General features: G+C 37.0%; 1 long non-coding RNA gene across 1 annotated transcript; it reads left to right on the forward strand.

Annotated features, from left to right (window-relative positions):
• The first annotated feature begins 1,243 nt into the window (after positions 1 to 1,243).
• LOC140981651 (uncharacterized) lies at positions 1,244 to 16,371 on the forward strand. Its single transcript, XR_012176113.1, has 3 exons — positions 1,244 to 1,665; positions 1,826 to 1,947; positions 16,047 to 16,371. It is a non-coding gene; the product is annotated as an uncharacterized lncRNA (long non-coding RNA).
• Positions 16,372 to 19,255: the final 2,884 nt, after the last annotated feature.

Raw genomic sequence — 19,255 nt, forward strand, 5'->3', positions numbered from 1 at the left:
GCTTCTTTGACGTTCTTGCGTAGGAATCATCAAGGCACGCTCGTATATCCCATTTTCTCTCATACACGCCATATTATACTGAAAATTTTGTGTGTGCATCGAAAATTAAATATCTTTCTTGTGGTGATGTTCTTGCTTTAAACTTGACAAAAATCTTGCATGGTATTGTATATTACTCACGTTTTCACAATTTTTTGCAAGGGGACTGCCGACTTTTGTTTGCTTAAGGACATTCACGGTGTGTTTAAGCTGACATGGTGGTTTGAGACTTGGGTGGGCTCGGTCCATGCTGAATGCCGTAGGTTGTTGCTTGTGGGGCTAGGGTTTTCGGGGTCATGGTTTAGAGTGAGGGCAGGCTCGATCGAGTAGGGGCTGAACCACACTGACGCATGATCCAGGAGGGTCCAATAGAGGCCAGGTAAGGTCCACACCCTGCTGGTATTGCCTTCGAAGCAGTTGGTTTCATGGTTAGGGGTTTGGCCGCGTGATGGTGTCTTTAGGAGGCCATCGAGTATAAGGAAGTTACGGGCTGCTTGAGGGGTGGCCGTGGGTTCAAGCTTGTCTAGAGGGGTCCTATGGTTGTCTAGGTGAGGTGGTTTAGTAGCTGGTTTCATTTGGGAGAGGCTAGGATCGAAGAAGGGGAAGATGTGACAATTAGGATTTTTGATCGGCAATTTGCAGAATTTTTCAGTAGACTTAGGGGTCTGTTCAGAAAGGTTTAAGGGCTGAGTCTTGATGGTTTTAGGGCTTTTTGAGTGTTTATTAGGTTTAGGAAAAAGTTGGGAAAAATTTGGTTCTATTTCGAGTCGATTCGGGTTAAAACCGAGACCCTGCTCCAAGTTTTAAAACGAATCGGTTAAGTTATGAAATGAGCTCGAGTTTAGTCTAAGAATGATTTTAATTATGTTTTGGGATGTTTTAAGAAGTTGGTAATTTTCGGGTCGAAATTTAGAGGTCCAGGGGTAAAACGGTAATTTTGGGTTACCAGGAGCAAAATAGTCATTTTGCACCCAATGTGAGATTTTTGTCCTGGCAGCGCGTTGAGCAAAAATTTTACTCTGTTTTAAATTTTTATGCATCATGATCACGATTTTTAAGATTTTATGAAAATATACGTTGCCTGCTTGGATTGAAAGAAAATTTCGTATGTGCATGATTTTTATAAGTGATGAAAATGATGATGTTTTGAGTGATGTGAATTAGTTGTGGCTATCAAAGTATATGTAAATTCATAAGACGTATACCTCTACTATTTTATTAAAAATGAGATGCACATAAAAACTGCCACTGCGGACACCAAATTTTTATTGACCCTTTTGCCCTTTTATTCTACTGCTTCACTAAAAAAATATTTATCTCTCAAAACTCCACATCTCCAACAAACCACCTGCTCTGCACGATTCTCTCAGATATTGTTGATTTACCCTCACAAAACTTCACTCTCGAAATTATCTGGATCCGCATAAATCTTCTCACTCGGATCCTCACAAATCTTCTCTCTCGAAATTTGCTGGATTGGGATATACCAAATCCACGATATTCTCCAACATATATTCGGTTGAGACGTCGATGATCCGAACACCACATCCATTGCATTTGATCTCCACCCTCCTGTCTGCCGATTGAAATTCAATTCTCCGGCCAAGAAATCATAAGGGTCCTCTGGTAAGTAGACAACAGCGTTCTTTTGCAATTTTTGGAGATTGTCTCGATCCATCAATTAAATACGTAATCTTTTGTGTCAATCTAATTTATTTACCCCACGCCCGAGATTACTGTCCCACTTCATCACCCGTGACGGGTTCGTCTATTGTGTATATTTCAGATACAAAACTCACTAAATAAAGAGATAGAGAGATTTTTACCGTTCTTTGTTGAGTTCCAAAGGTATGGCTGCTGCGTGGGAAAGGCGCACATCTCCGTTCGTCTTCGCGATCGTTTTGCTAGGTAAGCGTTTGGAAACTAATCATTTTGTAGTTCAATTTATCGTTGTTTTTAAATCTGATGCGCTGTAGATCTGCTACTATCTTCTTCTCAACTTTGGAATGTGTCTGTTTCTTTATATTTGTCAACAATGAGATTTGCGATACATATCCTTTTGAAAGGATCGGTTAATAAGTGAAATGTGTTTAGAAGGGGGGTTTAATAAACACTCACAGATTATGTTCGTTTTTCGAAGGTTGAGTTAAGTTTTAATGATAAACTGAAACTAAATATCTCGTAAGTCAATGACAATCAGTTTAACTGAGAAAACAGTTGCGGAAGTAAACTGAATGAAAGATAGAATAACTAAAGCAAAAGGTAACTGAAGTAAAAAAACACGCGATTTGTTTCTGGATGTTCGGAGAATGGAATAACTCCTACGTCACCCCTTCTATCACGAAGATAGGATTTCTACTAAAAGACTTTGATCGAATACACTGTTTGTACTGACCCACTTCAGTTTGGTCTTATCAATGACACAACTAAAACTCTTAGTTCGTGACTGATCTTAGCACAACTTAATAATATAGCAGAGATTACAGTATGCTGACAAGCTCAAAGATGGTAGCCTTGAATGCTACAGATAAAACTTAGTAAGAGAGTGAGCTTTTGATTTCAGCAAAGTAACAGTTTGAGTAAAATATTAGTTCTTGTGTATTTCTTCAGCTGCTCTGTTCGCCTATTTATAGGCTTCTCTTCAAACGGTAACTTGATATAATATTTGAATTTTATATCCGTTGTTTTGCCACGTCGATATTCTTCTGACAATCGTACACTGTATATTCTGAAATGCGGCGTTCCACTACAAGTTGCAGTCTACTTGTACTGATATCGGTTGAACATCCCTTTCATTTGATGATGTGTTAAGGCTGAGCGATCAGCTGATGAAAGTAGCTGATAAGCGTGCGCTGAGTAAATCAACTGATCAGTTTCCAACTGATCAGTCAGCTGTCTTTAGGAATCCAGTTAGGTTCAACTGATCAGTTTCTAACTGATCAGTCAGTTAACATCGAAAGTTCAGTTCAGCTGGATTCAGTTGCCTAGATACTTCTCGTGATACTTCAGTTGCTTAATACGAATATTTTATCAGTTGGTTCCGTAGATAAATTGTTTGTCAAACATCCGAAATTAAGTTTCCAACAATTTCCCCCTTTTTGGTGTTTGACAACACTAAGCAGATGATAACTGATCAGTTAAGCTTATAAACATCCTTCAAATTGGTTGTAGATAAAATAATAACTTTCGTGTACAGATTCGTACAATGAAAGAATGAAGTAATCTGTATAAGTGATTCCATGTACAAGTAAATGAATGGCTGTAGCTTAGGTCTCTATTCCCCCTTTTTTGTCAAACGCCTCCATTCTGAGAGATAATCTTTTAACATCAATTGACAGTACTTTAACAGAAGTAGCTACGTCTGCTACTGCATTCAGCATAGTGATTTGCATCAAGTCTATCTTTCGGGAAACAGATGTCTGCACGAAGTCAATTCTCTTGCTGATTACATCTTGGGTGACAGAGAGGCTTTTAGCTAAGCCTCTATTCTTTCTAATCTCTTCTATAGCAAGGGAAAGAGAGGTCACGGTAGCATTAACGGCCTTCAGTTTTTCTGAGTTGAATAATTCTGCATGTTCCAGTTTTTAAGTATGAGCGAGTTGAGTTCGCTGAATCTGGGAAACTTCAGAAAGTATTTTGTGCATATTGTTCAGAATGTCTTGAATTTCTTCAAGAACTGCGTCAAGATCTCAAGACGACTGAGGGGGTAATTGTCCAGAAGTTCCAGCTTCTTGTTCTTTAGAGACTTGATCAAAGACCACCAGGGTCCTGTCAGATACCATTGTCTCAGCCATGGTGTGTTCTGGAACAACTGGGTCAGTAACCTCTACTAGCGCTGGAGGAGGAGAAGAAGGATCCTGAATTGCAACTGAGCTATCCTGCTGAGGAGGTAAATCTGTAAGACCTTCAGTTGGAGGATCATTAACTGGTGCTTCTTCCTGAGTATCAGCTGATATTTGGGTTGGCTCGTCAGTTGGAATATTTTCAAAATTGAGCAACTGAGCCTCCACATTTTCAGCGATTTCTTTATCTGTGGATGTGGCTGGCACATCAGTTTGATCATCCTGCTGAACGGGCTCTTCAGTTAGGATAGGTGCCTCTACAAATGCTTGATCAGTCGAGTGATCAACTGATTCAGAAATGAGCTCCTCTGGTTGAGATTCCTGTACTACTGACTGAATAATTTCATCAATATTTGCAAGTGTTAAGTCAGCTTGTGAGTACAGTGGTGGATCAACAACAGAGGTTTCAGGCACGTCCTGAGCTTGCTCTTTATTTGGTGATGAGGGTCCTTCCTCTTCATCTGAAGACCCTCCAAGAATAACTATTCCTGATCTTGTTCCCAAAATCGTATCTGTACATGCAGGGAAGTAAGATCTGAATCCAACTGAGTAAGTACAGCTCGATCATTGTAGGCAGTTGGATTCGTCAGAATGTAGTTGGCTTTCAATTTTTCAACTAATTGAGCCAACTTCTTGGCTCTCATCAAATCAAAGAAATAGTCTTTTCTTCCCAAAGCCTGCACAATGGTAGCAGCTTTGACTATCCTTAAAACGATGGCTTCAAATCTGATAAACCTTTTGAGCTGAGACTTCTTCTTCAATTGTTTGGCAAATGTGTGAGTTCTGTATGTGATCAAAGCCTCATAGGTTTTCAGTTGGGATGCTGCATAAGCATTGACCTGTTCCCAAATTAGGTCAATGTGAGTCTGAATAGCATTTGTTGGCCTGGGCTCTTCAATCATCTTGCCCTTGCCTTTCTCATCAGAAAGAATATGTGGAATGTTTAGACCCGAGCGAGTCGTTTCCACCAGTTCTCAAATAGTGACCCCTTTGGGTCGAGTCTGAGCAAAAATTGTAGGGCGATTGACAGTTTGTACAGAAGATACTGCCCTGACAGACTCTCGTTCAGTTGAAGGAAGCAACTATTTCTTGCTGAAACTTCAGCTGGGATGGCCTTCAGAGGAATAGCCTGAATAGGCTGTTGAGCGTCGGAGAATTTCAGCCTTTCAGTTGCTTCCAGCGAGACTAAATGCTTTGTTTTCTGAGTTCTAATCTTTTTGGTGACTTTGGGAGATGGGGTTTGTTCTGTTTCTGATTCACTGACAATCACCTTTCTTTTGGAGGACTTCAGCTGTGCCAGAGTTTTTGCCCTTTTTACTGACTTGGGAGCAGTCTGCTGTGCTCCAATCTCCTTTTTGATGTTGATGAATTTATCAGGAGATAGATCCAGTTTGGCTCTGGGCGGCAAAATATTTTTAGCATTGAAAACTTTGAATTTCGATGATCGTTCAGAATCATCAGCCACCAGCCCTTTGACTTTCAGCAAATAGCTCAACTGGACAGCAAACCCTTTGGACTGTTTGGTAGATTGAAGCATGTTCTTCAGTATGTTGAAGATGAGACGCCTCCAGTTGAGTCTCCGGCCTGCCATGATAATGGTAAGGGCCTGAAATTTCTCCAGTGTAAGAGCAGCAAAGTATCCTGCCTTTGCCAATAACCCCTTGGCCACAATCTCAGCCAACAACTGAATCTCATGTTTGAGTTCCTTCTTTGGGTCGGAAACTTTGATTTTCCGTCCATCAGCGGAGAGTAGAGTATGCATCTCTTCAATATCTGATGCTTTAACATCAGCAAGGTGTGCCAATCCATCAGCCGGCAACAAAAATACCTCACCAAAAGAGTCCTCTGATATGGTCAATAACTGACCATTGACAGTAGATGAGATGCTCCCATCCTGATTGATAGATCCACTGGAGTAGAAATCGAAGAGCTCCTTTGGATAGATCTCCTGGGAAGATTGTCCCAAGAAAGTTCGGAGACCTGCTGATTGAAGCTTCTGGAAAACATCCTTGACCTCTGCTTCCTTAATCGATAGGGCTGAATCAAAATTGATTGCCATAGCATTCAACATATGCGCTGGGATCTGATTTGCCATTTGATCTGAAAATGTTTCTGCGAAAAAGAGGGCGTAATTTTGCTTTTGCTCTAAAAAATTTGGATAAGCGTAAGAAGAAGAACTGAAATGGAGCGGGAATGAGTACTTTTGTACGTGACTGTTCGTATTACTGGACACGTGTCAGTCCATGAAATTTTGAAGAAAAAAAACGTGTGTTAGTGTGGTAAAGACGTGTGTAGAAAGTATGTGGATTATATGAGTCCACGATTCAACTTGTCATTTGCTGAAAGACAGCATTAAATGCTTGATAGACAGTCATGTCACTTAATTTTGAATAAAAAATGGTTAATTGGTAAACGTATGTGAGAAGATTAGTGAAATATCCGACTGAAGGATCAGTTGTAACACTGTGTCCTTCCAGCTGAAGATTGACTAACTTCTGTCTTCTTAGTTAACCTCTTAAAACCAATATTCCCCCTTAATAAGTGCATATAAATATTAATCGAACTTAAGCAAGGTTAATTAATTAAAATCCTATGCTTGGAAGATTAATTGTCTGCTGCAGTGACTGAGCCCTTTCATCTTCCTTGACCCTGCGCTATAAATAGAAGTGGCTCAGTTAGTATAGAACATATCAGTTACGAATATTCAGCAGATAATATGGCAGGTGCAAGTAGCTCAAGACTTCCAGATATGGCTGAAGAGTTTATGACCGCAGCTCAGGAAAAACACAAAGTCGATATAGAGGACGAAGTTTTTCAGAAAATTCTTCGTTTTTGGGAGAAGCTGCAGGGACTTCAGTTCCTCTATGAGTGTGGAGAGGCGAACACTCGTAGATTGTTGGCGAAGCTGAACAAATATAGAGAGCGTTTGCACGTCGCCGAGACGGTGAACCTCTTTGAGGATAGTTATCTCTACCAGCTGATGCTCTACAAGGAGAGGACTATTCTGGAGCGAATAGCTGTTTCTGATAGTTTTCTGAAGACTGCAACTGGCGATGTATCCGGTTGGATGAAAAAATGGAGAGCTTTTGTTGAGGAAGAATACTTTGATTTAATCCGCTACAATTTCTTTAAATGAAGATTTATTTTGTTTTAGTGTTGTTTTTTATTTTTCTGCAATGGTTATTCTCAAAGAAATGACTAAGTGAATCATAATAACAAACTGACAAGCCAACATCAGTTAAGAATAGCACAAATATATCAACAACTGAGATATAAGCAAGGATAACTAATTAAGATAAGTCAATTAAACCAAGTATGTTGCGAAAGTGAGAAAATTTAGTCTCGGGTAGTGGTTTGGTGAAGATATCCGCTGCTTGCTGCTCAGTTGAGACATATTCCTACCTGATGTCCTTCTTCAGGGCATGATCTCTGATGAAGTGATGCCTTACATCGATGTGCTTGGTCTTTGAGTGAAGAACTGGATTATACGTGATAGCGATTGTGCTTGTATTATTGCAAAATATAGGCGATTCCTTGGCGATAACTCCATAGTCTTTCAGTTGTTGCTGAATCCATAGCAGTTGAGCGCAGCAACTTCCAGCAGCAAGATATTCTGCTTCAGTCGTGGAAGTAGCTATGGATGTTTGCTTCTTGCTGAACCAAGAGATCAGTCTATCTCCTAGAAACTAACATGATCCATTTGTACTTTTTCGATCAAGCTTGCATCCTGCATAGTCTGCATCTGAATATCTAACTAAATTGAAAGATGAGTCTTTAGAATACCACAGCCTAACATTTTGTGTGCCCTTAAGATATTTTAAAATCCTTTTGGCGGCTGAGAAATGTGATTGCTTAGGATTTGCTTGAAATCGAGCACACATGCATACAGCGAATACAATATCAGGACGACTAGAAGTTAGGTACAATAATGAACCTATTAAACCTCTTTATAATGTCGTCTCAACTGATATTCCCCCTTGATCATTGTCTAGTTTGATTGATGAACTCATGGGAGTGCTTGCTGCTGAGCATGATTCCATGCCAAATTTCTTAAGCAGTTCTTTCGTATATTTGGTCTGACTGATAAAGATATCAGTTTCCAGTTGCTTCACTTGCAGCCCAAGGAAAAATGTCAGTTCACCCATCATGCTCATTTCGAATTTTTCCTGCATCAACTTAGCAAACTTCCCGCATAATTTGGGGTTAGTTGACCCAAATATAATATCATCAACGTAAATTTGAACAAGTAGAATATGATCATTCTTAGAAAATTTGAACAAGGTCTTATCAACTGATCCTACTGAAAAATCATGATTAGTTAGGAATTTTGAAAGCGTTTCATACCAAGCTCTTGGAGCTTGTTTCAGACCATATAAGGCTTTGTTCAAATGATAGACATGATCAAGAAAAGTATGATTGATGAAACCTGGAGGTTGCTCTACGTAAACTTCTTCATGCAGCTGGCCATTTAAAAATGCGATCTTCACATCCATCTGGTAGACTTTGAAGTTCTTGAATGATGCATAGGCAAGAAATATTCGGATGGCTTCCAGTCTTGCAACTGGGGCATATGTTTCATCATAGTCAATTCCTTCTTCCTGCCTATATCCTTATGCTACCAGTCTCGCCTTGTTGCGCACAACTGAACCATCTTCGTTCAGTTTGTTCCTGTATACCCATTTTGTACCTATAACAGTTTTTGAAAGTGGTCTTGGAACTAAGTTTCAGACATTGTTATGGGTAAACTGATTCAGCTCCTCTTGCATTGCATTTATCCAGTTTGGATCAGCAAGAGCCTCATCAGTTTTCTTTGGTTCAAATTGTGATACGAAAGCTGAATGAATAAATAAATTAAGCATCTGATTTCTTGTTATTACCGGATCAGATGGATTACCTATCACCAATTCTAGATTGTGTGATTTCTTCCATCTGAGTTCAGTGGTTGTTGTATCCAAGTTGGTAACTGCTTCTGTATTAGTTGGAGCTTCATCAGTTGGCGATTGAATATTCTCAATAGGCTCCTCCAACTGAATATCAGGAATAGCTTCTTGTTCAAATGGTTGTTCTAATACTTCTGACTCTGGTGTTTGGAGGTTGTTGTGATTGATATGATTGTCTTCTTCATTTTCATCATCCAGACTGATCTCTGTAAGTCTATCAATTAGCTCAACTGGACCAGTTGGCTTATCAGTTAGAGCGTTTTCTTCAAAAACAACATGGATAGATTCTTCAACATTCAAAGAATTTTTATTGAAAACTCTATACACTTTGCTAACTGAAGAATATCCAAGAAATATTCCCTCTACAGATTTTGCATCAAAGGTTTTTAAATGATTTTTACCATTATCGAGAATAAAACATCTGCAGCCGAATATTTTAAAGTAGGAGACCACACTTTTTCTTCCATGCCAGATCTCATATGGTGTTTTCATATGATTCTTATTAATCATCGATCTGTTCTGAGTATAGCACGTAGTGTTTACTGCCTCTGCCCAAAACCTTTGATAAATGCCTGATTCAGCAAGCATTGTTCTAGCAGCTTCTTTAAGCATCCGGTTTCTCCTTTCAGCTACACCATTTTGCTGAAGAGTTCTAGCTGCTGAGAGCTCATGCTTAATTCCAGCATTTTCTAAAAAATTTTAAAGAATTTGATTGATGAATTCAGTTCCTCAATCAGATCTGATTCTATCAATTCCGACTGATTTTTCATTTAATAATCTTTTGAAAAAGCTTTATCAGTTGTGCAGCAGTTTGGTCTTTGGATTTGAGAAAAATAACCCAAGTAAATCTTGAAAAATCATCAACAATCACCAAGGTGTATTTCATTCCCCCTAAGCTCATGATTGGTATTGGACCAAAAAGATCCATATGTAACAATTCTAAGCATCGGGAAGAAGATTTACGGGCCTTGTTTCTAAAAGAAGATTTTACTTGTTTACCAAACTGACATGCTGAACAGATTTTATCTTTGACAAAGTCCATTTTGGGCAAACCAGTTACAAGATCGTGGTTACTCAGATATGCAATGGATTTAAAGTTCAGGTGGTTCAATCTCTTATGCCACAACCAGTTTTTGGAAATTTTTGAAGCATAGAAACATACTGGTGAATAAGGTTGATTATTCCAACTGACTTTGTAAGTGTTTCCACATCGTTTGCCAGTTAGAATAACTTCATCAGTTGAGTTTTTGTCTGAACAAGAGTGTTTGTCAAACTGAACTGAGAATCCGTTATCGCATAATTGACTGATATTAATCAGATTATACTTGAGATTCTCAACTAATAAAACATCATTAATCGTAAAGTTACCATGGATAAGCTTACCCTTACCCACAGTTTTACCTTTGGAATAATCTCCAAAACTGATGTTTGGTTCAGTGTACTTGATCAGTTGAGATAATAGATCTGCATTTCCCGTCATGTGTCGTGAGCATCCACTATCCAAGTACCAGATTGATTCTTTAATTGTACCTGTTACCTGCAGTCACACACAAGATATAATCTTTGGTACCCTTTTCTATTTGGGTCCTAAACTGATTAGTCCTTTAGGAACCCAGACTTGGATTAGTCTGACTGACTGTCCATTTGCTGTATTCCAGATGGTCTTTCTCGATTTGTGTGTGTTTGGTGTGTAGTGTGCAGATGATACAACATGTGATTTAGCTTTGTTCGACTGATTGTTCAGCCGATATCTTTTCTGAACCGGCTTGCTGTTATAGTAATTGGAATAGCCATTTGAATATTTCCTGCTGAATCTTTTTGATGACTGACTGTGTGAGTCAGTTGAAACTTTTGGGCTATAACCAATACCATATCTTCTAGCCTTGTTCGTACTTTCAGTAGGCTGTTCAACCAGTTTACTTGGCTCAGCTTGTTCTTGTACCATAACTGATTTGACAAAGTGAATGTATTTCCCTTTATCCATATTCAGTTTTGGTCGAGTATCATTGNAGCTCAGTTTGCTTTGAATTTTCAAGCGTCAACTTTTGAATCATTGATTGATTCCTGCTCTTTTCAGCATTGAGCTCAGCAATCTCCCTTTTCAGACTCAACACATCAACTGATTCATCAGTTTTAGTTTTATTGTCTATGGGATCAGTTTGTTTTGCTCTGGCCTTTTCAAATGATAAGGCAAGCTTATGATACTCATTAACCATGTCATGAAGAGTTGAAATAAGTTCATCTCTAGTGAAATCAGTTGAGCTGAAGTCAAATACCTGTTGACTGCTTGACTCCTCTTCTGTATCACTAGCCATTAGACACTTCACTTCCTCTTCACCATCATTGGAACTGCATGAGGTTTCTGGTTCTGACTCCTCGCTGTCAGTTTCTGCCCATTTAGATTTGCTTTCTTCAGCTAGGAGTACCTCATGCTTCTTCCTGGAAAATTTCTTATCATCCTTGGATCTTTTTCTATGCTCATATGACTTCTTTCTTCTTTCAGTCGAGCCCTGACTGTCCTTCTTAGGTTTTGGACAGTCAGCAATGAAGTGACCGGGTTTGCCACAGTTGTAGCAGCCATTTGATTTCTCTTTAGAATTATTTCTCTGATAATTCTTCTCGAAGTTCCCTTGATTTCTTCTCATGAATCTTCCGAATTTTTTAATAAACAATGACATAGCATCATTGCTCAATTGATCAGCAGACTTCTCGACTGAACTAGTTGGTTCTGTTCTGACAGCAGCTAATGCCGTTCTGACTGCTGGAGTGGAAGGCTCTCCTTCTCGAGTTCGAAGCTCAAACTCATAGGCTTTCAGATCAGCGAATAGATCATGAAGCTCAACTATGTTCAGATCCTTGGATTCCCTCATTGCCATGGTCTTTACGTCCCACTCCTTGGGAAGACCTCTGATTACCTTTAATGCAACTTCTTTGTTGTTATATACTTTTCCAAGTGCATTGAGTTCATTGATGATGCAGCTGACCATTTCATCATACTCATGCATCGATTCTCCAGTTCTCATCTTGATGTTGTCAAACTTCTGCACAGCAACATAAAGTTTATTCTCTTTGGTTTGTTCGTTTCCTTCACACAGCTGGATCAACTTTTCCCAAATCTCTTTAGCCGTCTTACACATCTTGATCTTGCTGAAGGTTACTTTGTCCAGTGTCTTGTACAGTATATCCTTTGCCACATTATCCAGATTTGCTTTTCTTTTGTCTTCTGCTGTCCATTCATCTCTGGGCTTTTCAATGCGGTGAGGTGCCCCTTCAGTAATAGCCACTGCTGTATTGGCTTTCAGAATCTTCATTGGTCCGTCAGTGATAACGTACCACATGTCATCATCCTGTGCAGCTAAGTGAGCTTGCATTCTTATTTTCCAATCATCGAAATCCTCTCTGGAAAACATAGGGATCTTGTTGAAGGAAGACATAATGATCAGTTTGAGAGTGTAGATATTCTGAGACGAGATATAACTGAGCTCTGATACCACTTGAAAGGATCGGTTAATAAGTGAAATGTGTTTAGAAGGGAGGGTTGAATAAAAACTCACAGATTATGTTCGTTTTTCGAAGGTTGAGTTCAGTTTTAATGATAAACTGAAACTAAATATCTCGAAAGTCAATGACAATCAGTTTAACTGAGAAAACAGTTGCGGAAATAAACTGAATAAAAGATAGAATAACTAAAGCAAAAGGTAACTGAAGTAAAAAAAACACGCGATTTGTTATTTCTGGATGTTCGGAGAATGGAATAACTGCTATGTCACCTCTTCTATCACGAAGATAGGATTTCTACTAAAAGACTTTTATCGAATACACTGTTTGTACTGACCCACTGCAGTTTGGTCTTATCAATGCCACAACTGAAACTCTTAGTTCGTGACTGATCTTAGCACAACTTAATAATATTACAGAGATTACAGTATGCTAACAAGCTCAAAGATGGTATCCTTGAATGCAACAGATAAAACTTAGTAAGAGAGTGAGCTTTTGATTTCAGCAGAGTAACAGCTTGAGTAAAATAGTAGTTCTTGTGTATTTCTTCAGCTGCTCTGTTCGCCTATTTATAGGCTTCTCTTCCAACGGTAACTTGATATAATATTTGAATTTTATATCCGTTATTTTGCCACGTCGATATTCTTCTGACAATCGCACACTGTAGATTCTGAAATGCGGCTGTAACGCCCCAGATTCGACGACTGTCCTCACTGTACCAAGACGAGTCTTTCCAGCGTGCTTATGTCCTCACTCACACGCACCCTGGGAAACTTCCCAGGAGGTCACCCATCCCAAAATTTCCCCAAGTCAAGCACGCTTAACTTTGGAGTTCTTATGTGATGAGCTACCGAAAAGAAGATGCACCTTCGTGGTATGAGTAGTACATATCAAATCTTTTAAGCCCTCTTCAACTGTACAGTCCATTACATTGAACAGTCTCGGAATCCCTCTCATTCCGGTGTGGGATCGGTTCATTTATGTTCCCTCCACCTAGAAGCCTGCCAGGAGCCGCTCATTGTCCGTGCAACTGATGGCACCGGCAATCACCCCCTGCCCTCTTCGGCCCCGGGCCTCACAGCGGCGTTCCACTACAAGTTGCAGTCTGCTTGTACTGATGTCGGTTGAACATCCCTTTCATTTGATGACGTGTTAAGGCTGAGCGATCAGCTGATGAATGTAGCTGATAAGCTTGCGCTAAGTGAATCAACTGATCAGTTTCCAACTGATCAGTCAGTTGTCTTCAGGAATCCAGTTAGGTTCAACTGATCAGTTTCTAACTGATCAGTCAGTTAACATCGAAAGTTCAGTTCAGCTGGATTCAGTTGCCTAGATACTTCTCGTGATACTTCACTTGCTTAATACGAATATTTTATCAATTGGTTCCGTAGATAAATTGTTTGTCAAACAGCCGAAATTAAGTTTCCAACACCTTTTTTTGGAGTTGCGGTAATTTTTTTTATTCGATAAAGGTGTCTGAGGTTGATAGTTTTATCACGTTTCGTTTTAATATTGTCAAAATAAAAGAAGTTTGGATTCAAATTGGATATACAGAATACGGTTTTGTTTGCAGAAAAGTTTTGTGAAAGGCCAATCAATAATTTTTTTCATATTTTTTATGGTTTTATGCTGTTTCGTTGATGGTAAATATCTGCCATGTAATGTTCATTGTTATCTCGAAGTTAAGATTTGTCTCAGCACCACTGTTGATGTTTGGAATGAATTAAGATCTGCCATGTAATGTTTATTGTTATCTTAGATTATTTAGCCACAGTTAATAGATTTTTTTATACACATTAAAGTTGGCATCTCTATCATTCATATAGGATTGTTAAATTTTTTGAAATTCGTTAAAATTTCAACAAAATTAATCAGCATCCTAAGGAAACAAAAGCGATATAAACATGAATTGAAAATATATTGCTGTTTGTTAAGATTATTCGCTGCTATAAACGCATTATGTTAGAAGATTTTGCTTTGATACGTGGTTGCAGTCGTATGCTCACTCATACATTACAAAGATGAATTAAGTCTTTTTTGTTTAGAATAAATCATGAAAGTAGATGGCAAAAATAGAAGCATAGGTGAAATATTATGCAGTGATGATAAATAAAGTATTATGCAGTGAAATGTTGAATCAAATTAATAAATATAACAATTGTATAAAAAAATCAGTAATTAAATATAAGAGATAAGATTTGTGGTTAATAAATTATAATCGTTTGTGTCAATATAATTTATTTCTAGAATCTGGAGTTGCGATTCATATGGCTGACTGTACGTTCTTAGTTCTCACATGTATTAAAGTATTTCAGTTGCGTGTAATTACAATGGACATTAACAAGAAAAAACAAATCAAAACACAATGGGAAAACATAATGCTGATCACAATATAGAATAGGCCTTTTGAGCCTTAGAGCCCGTTTGGTATAAGAAGTTACAATTAAAAAAGTGTTTTTTTAATTTTCAACTTATTTGGGTGGGCTTCTAGTGCTTAAAAAAGCACTTATTTAAGTTGAAATTAGAGCTTTTTTAAAAGTCCTATTTTAGAACTTTTTTCACTAGCTTTTTTAATAACCTAAAAAACAACATCCTTGTTTGTATTATTTTTTCATTTATGATATTGTGAATTAGATAATATATTGTTTTTTTATGTTTTATTTTTTGAATATAGAATGTATTCGAAGTTAGCTCCTAAACGAGTATTAAACAAAAATTAGATAATTATAGTGGCATGTTTTGCTTTACACAATTTCATAAGGCGATACGATGCGGCTGGAGATATTCTTGAACAACTCGAAAATATTGATGATTTACAAGAAATCGAGCAAGATGGTGAAAATGTTTATGTCCATGACAGAAGTACGAGATGGCAAGAGCCAACACAAGAAAATATTACTGAAATGAAAGAATTGAGAGATGACATAAGAAATTCACTGCCAATACAAGGTCGACATTGAACTATTAGTTTTTATTTAAATAAATTAAAGTAGAATGTAAACATTAACCATTGTTATTAACAATTGTTTTTATGGTTTTTAAGATTTCAATATTTTATTGTTTTGGTATGGATTAATTATTTATATTTATACATCACACTTGTTTAGAAATCCGTTATAAAATATATATATAAATTAATGAGTTAAAAAAACACTTTAATGATACGTATCCAAACACATTTATTAATTTAAAAAGTGCTTTTTATCTATTCATCCAAACACAATATTAACACAACTTTTACTTAAAAAAGCACTTTTAAAAGCCAACTTAAAAAAACACTTTTTTAATCAAAAAACTTTTGATACCAAACTGGCCCTTAATCTTCTTTTTATTTTGCTTGGGTGGCTGGATCACAACTTTCATAGCATCATCGAATACTGCTTTAACATTATGTTGGGACAACATAACATAATGGGGTAAATGAGTCCAGCATGTTTAAATAGTGAAGATACTAATATAAAAAACTATGAACTTGAATATTTAATCTTGAGAATACCTGTTGTGTTTTTCAACTACATTCAACGTAAGCAGGAGAACCAATCATCTTTCTCAGCTCCTCCCCCTGCACATTTGATATATGGCATTATAATCATTTTCAGAAATAGGAGGAAGAAAAGATGAATTAAGTCTTTCTTTTTAAGAATAAATCAGGCAAATAAATGGCAAAAAGAGCAGCATAGGTGAAGTATTATGCAGTGATGATAAATCAAGTAATACGCTGAGACAGTGGTGCTGAGATAGTTCTATATGCCCATGGTTGCTATATTCCCCGTTCGAATTTCACGCTCGAGGTGGTAGAGCCTTCAAGTTGTTCAATCTGAAGCCCGAGTTTTGTTCCTAAGGCCACAAGGTTTGATATCTACTCTTTGTGAATAATATTGTTATTTTTAAGTTCTGACGAGTATAGAGCAGGATGGTCAAATATTAACCTCTTAGTTGTCTCATGAAAATTAAAAGCAGAAGCCAAAAACCAGCCTTCATCATTAGTTGGCCTATGGGCACTTTAAAATATATTATTATTATTTTAGCATTAGTTTCATAAAATTATTATGGTTTTAGCATGGTTTCATAATTATATTTTAAATACATGTTTTTTTAAAAAAAATTTATGACAAATACTTGGTAACGCAAATTATAAATTTAAGATATTTTTTTAAACAATTAAAATTTTAAATTTGAATTTAAAAATACAAGTTAAAAAAATAATAAAATTATGTTCAACAAAATAATGTAAAGTCTTATACTGATATAATATGAGAAACTTATTTTATTTTGGATTTTAAAAACAAAATATATGTATTTTCAATAAAAAAAAAATAAGTATGGTTTGTATGAGACTAACCTCCCACCTCAAATCATATATGTTTCCACAATAGTTTATCCAATTAAAACATGTTATCATCTTCTAACATCAAATTTCTGTTGGATCTCGGTTTTCTATGTGCCCAAACGCAGCGGAAGTTTAAAATTTTATTTTATTTTGACAATCAAAATATGTTTATATTTGGGCACTCGTATGGTTTTATCATAAACATTCATAGGGCGTTGGAATATCATACCTTAGGTGAATTAACACTTGACTCCAACTACTCCGGTATTAGCGGACGTAGCTCTTGTTGTAAATCCCTACGAACATTGTTCGATCTCCTAATCCGGTCCACGACTGGAATATTTGTTCCTCTTCTAAATTGCACTAGAAATTTAGAAAATATTTTCCGTAGAGATAAAACACGGAAGAAGAAATTAATTTCTTGCAACAAGAAAGAAAACTTTGAGACCAGCACGTTTCCCTTGGGAAGAGCCGAAAGATTTGTTGTGTGTAAAAAAAACTTTCGGATCCTCCTTTTGTAAATAAGAATCAATATTCTTATCATTGTTTCTACCAAATCTTCGGTCCATTCCCCAAATCCCAACCAAAGTTATACATATTTTATTATTATAACTAATGATTGTTACCTTAATTAATCACATTAATTAAGTAATTAGATTTCAACAAATCTATTTGAATCTCGAAAATTGCACACCACAATCATGCATATTTCGAAAATATGCATATATATATTATTATCTTTGTGTGCAAGTTTTTTTTTTAAAAAAAAACTATGGTATCATGAATATTTTCATACTACATAAATCAATACCATATTTTTTAAAAAACTTAATGGGTTATATTTTAACTCAATTAAAATATAATTTAATTATTAAAGCTCATTTGAACTTTAATAAATTAGCATGATGGGCTTATACTCCTACAAGCCCATGATCCATGCTCCCATTATATTAACATCATTATAATCCCGATCGATGATACAATATCATCGATGTGACAGTTTCAACTTATTGTTATTATGATGCACACTTTAATTTCGAGATCACAAATGTCTAAATAAGGCAGGTGCATTCCATTTGACTATTTTAGGAGTCATGCTCTCAAAATTTCTATAAGCTTTTATAAACATTATTTATAAGTTTATTGATTTATCATATCAAACTTATTTATTATAAATTCAACTCATTGAATTTATTATCTCAACGAGAACAAGTAAACCAGTACTTGTGTGACCCTCAATGGTTCAAGGATACAGCTAGCCGTGGGTTCACAACTCTTTGTGATTCGAGACATAATCTTTTATTCGGGCTTACCCTAATTTTCCCACATTCAATGCACCAACATTTGGTCATGAGAATGTCAGAAACAATTTTCTTATTAAACCATCGAATCATGGTAAGAGCGTCTAGTAGCATCACCTCATGATTCCCTAGGTATCACTGATAGTGCCTGCAAGAACCAGTCGATTATGAATAACGTACACTACGGTCCCTTCATCTCATATATCACGATCGAATCTGCAATCATTGGTTCATCGAGGGTTGCATAATAATTCGATAACTATATGACACATCTTTGAGAATAAATAGTGGCATCTCATGTGCAACTGGAGAACTCCTTCTCTAACGTACATCTCATACTCTGGCCAGAGATTTCATGCACTATTATTTCATCAGATCACATAGGATATCCACACCCGTAGGTGAGCGGTGAATCCATGACTACAATGAACTGGCTCCTATATGTGTCGCAACTATAACCAATCTCGCCGCCTGATGACTCTCTTGGAGTCGGTAAACGAATCAAAGCACAGATCTAGCATATAGAGCATCAGTGTTGTCCCGGGTCGTAAGGAATAATGGTGTACAATCATAATCATGGACTCATCCTCTCGATGAATGATAACCACTTGGAAAGTCCGAGGGAGGGTTGTTCGGTATAAACATCATATGACTACCCATCTGCATGTTTGGACATCTCTATGTCCTTACCAAGAAACGCGGTACACAACATCAGAGATGCTAGTCTCGAGCTCAAGCGACCTTTTTCCATGTTTTAGGCGGCTGAATCGACTAGGAATGAATTTAGATTATACAGTGTTTACAAATGAGTTTCAACATCGAATTACGATTCATTTGTATTAAAGTATAATCAAGGACTTTATCTATGCTGATTGCATGGGTATACAGATAAAGTATAAAGAAACCATGAAATGTTAAATTATATTAAAATAAAGATTGTTTATTACACTTGAGTCAATAAATTCCCTAGCCAACGGTTGGCTTACAAAGCATCTACTCTAACACTGGTGCCCAATCAGTCTAACTCTTCGTTCATATGTATAATCCAATGAGTCAAACAATATCTCAATATCATCTAGCCAACTCTCACAGTCAACAGATGTCTCAGTTCCTTTAAGAGTCAGCGGTTTAAATGACTAAAATCTCTTCAGTAGTGTTTCCATCGGTGTTGCTGTGACATCCATCGGTTTTGCAGAGGTACTACCCTGTTCTGAGATTCTTCGAGGAGGCATATATGATTATCAAAAGGGTTAGCAATCATATTTGACAAATCTGTCTCAGTCCCTTTCTGATCATCTTACCTCT

This window comes from Primulina huaijiensis, chromosome 1, assembly GCF_012295235.1.
Source record: "Primulina huaijiensis isolate GDHJ02 chromosome 1, ASM1229523v2, whole genome shotgun sequence".
In the NCBI taxonomy this organism is placed as follows: domain Eukaryota; kingdom Viridiplantae; phylum Streptophyta; class Magnoliopsida; order Lamiales; family Gesneriaceae; genus Primulina; species Primulina huaijiensis.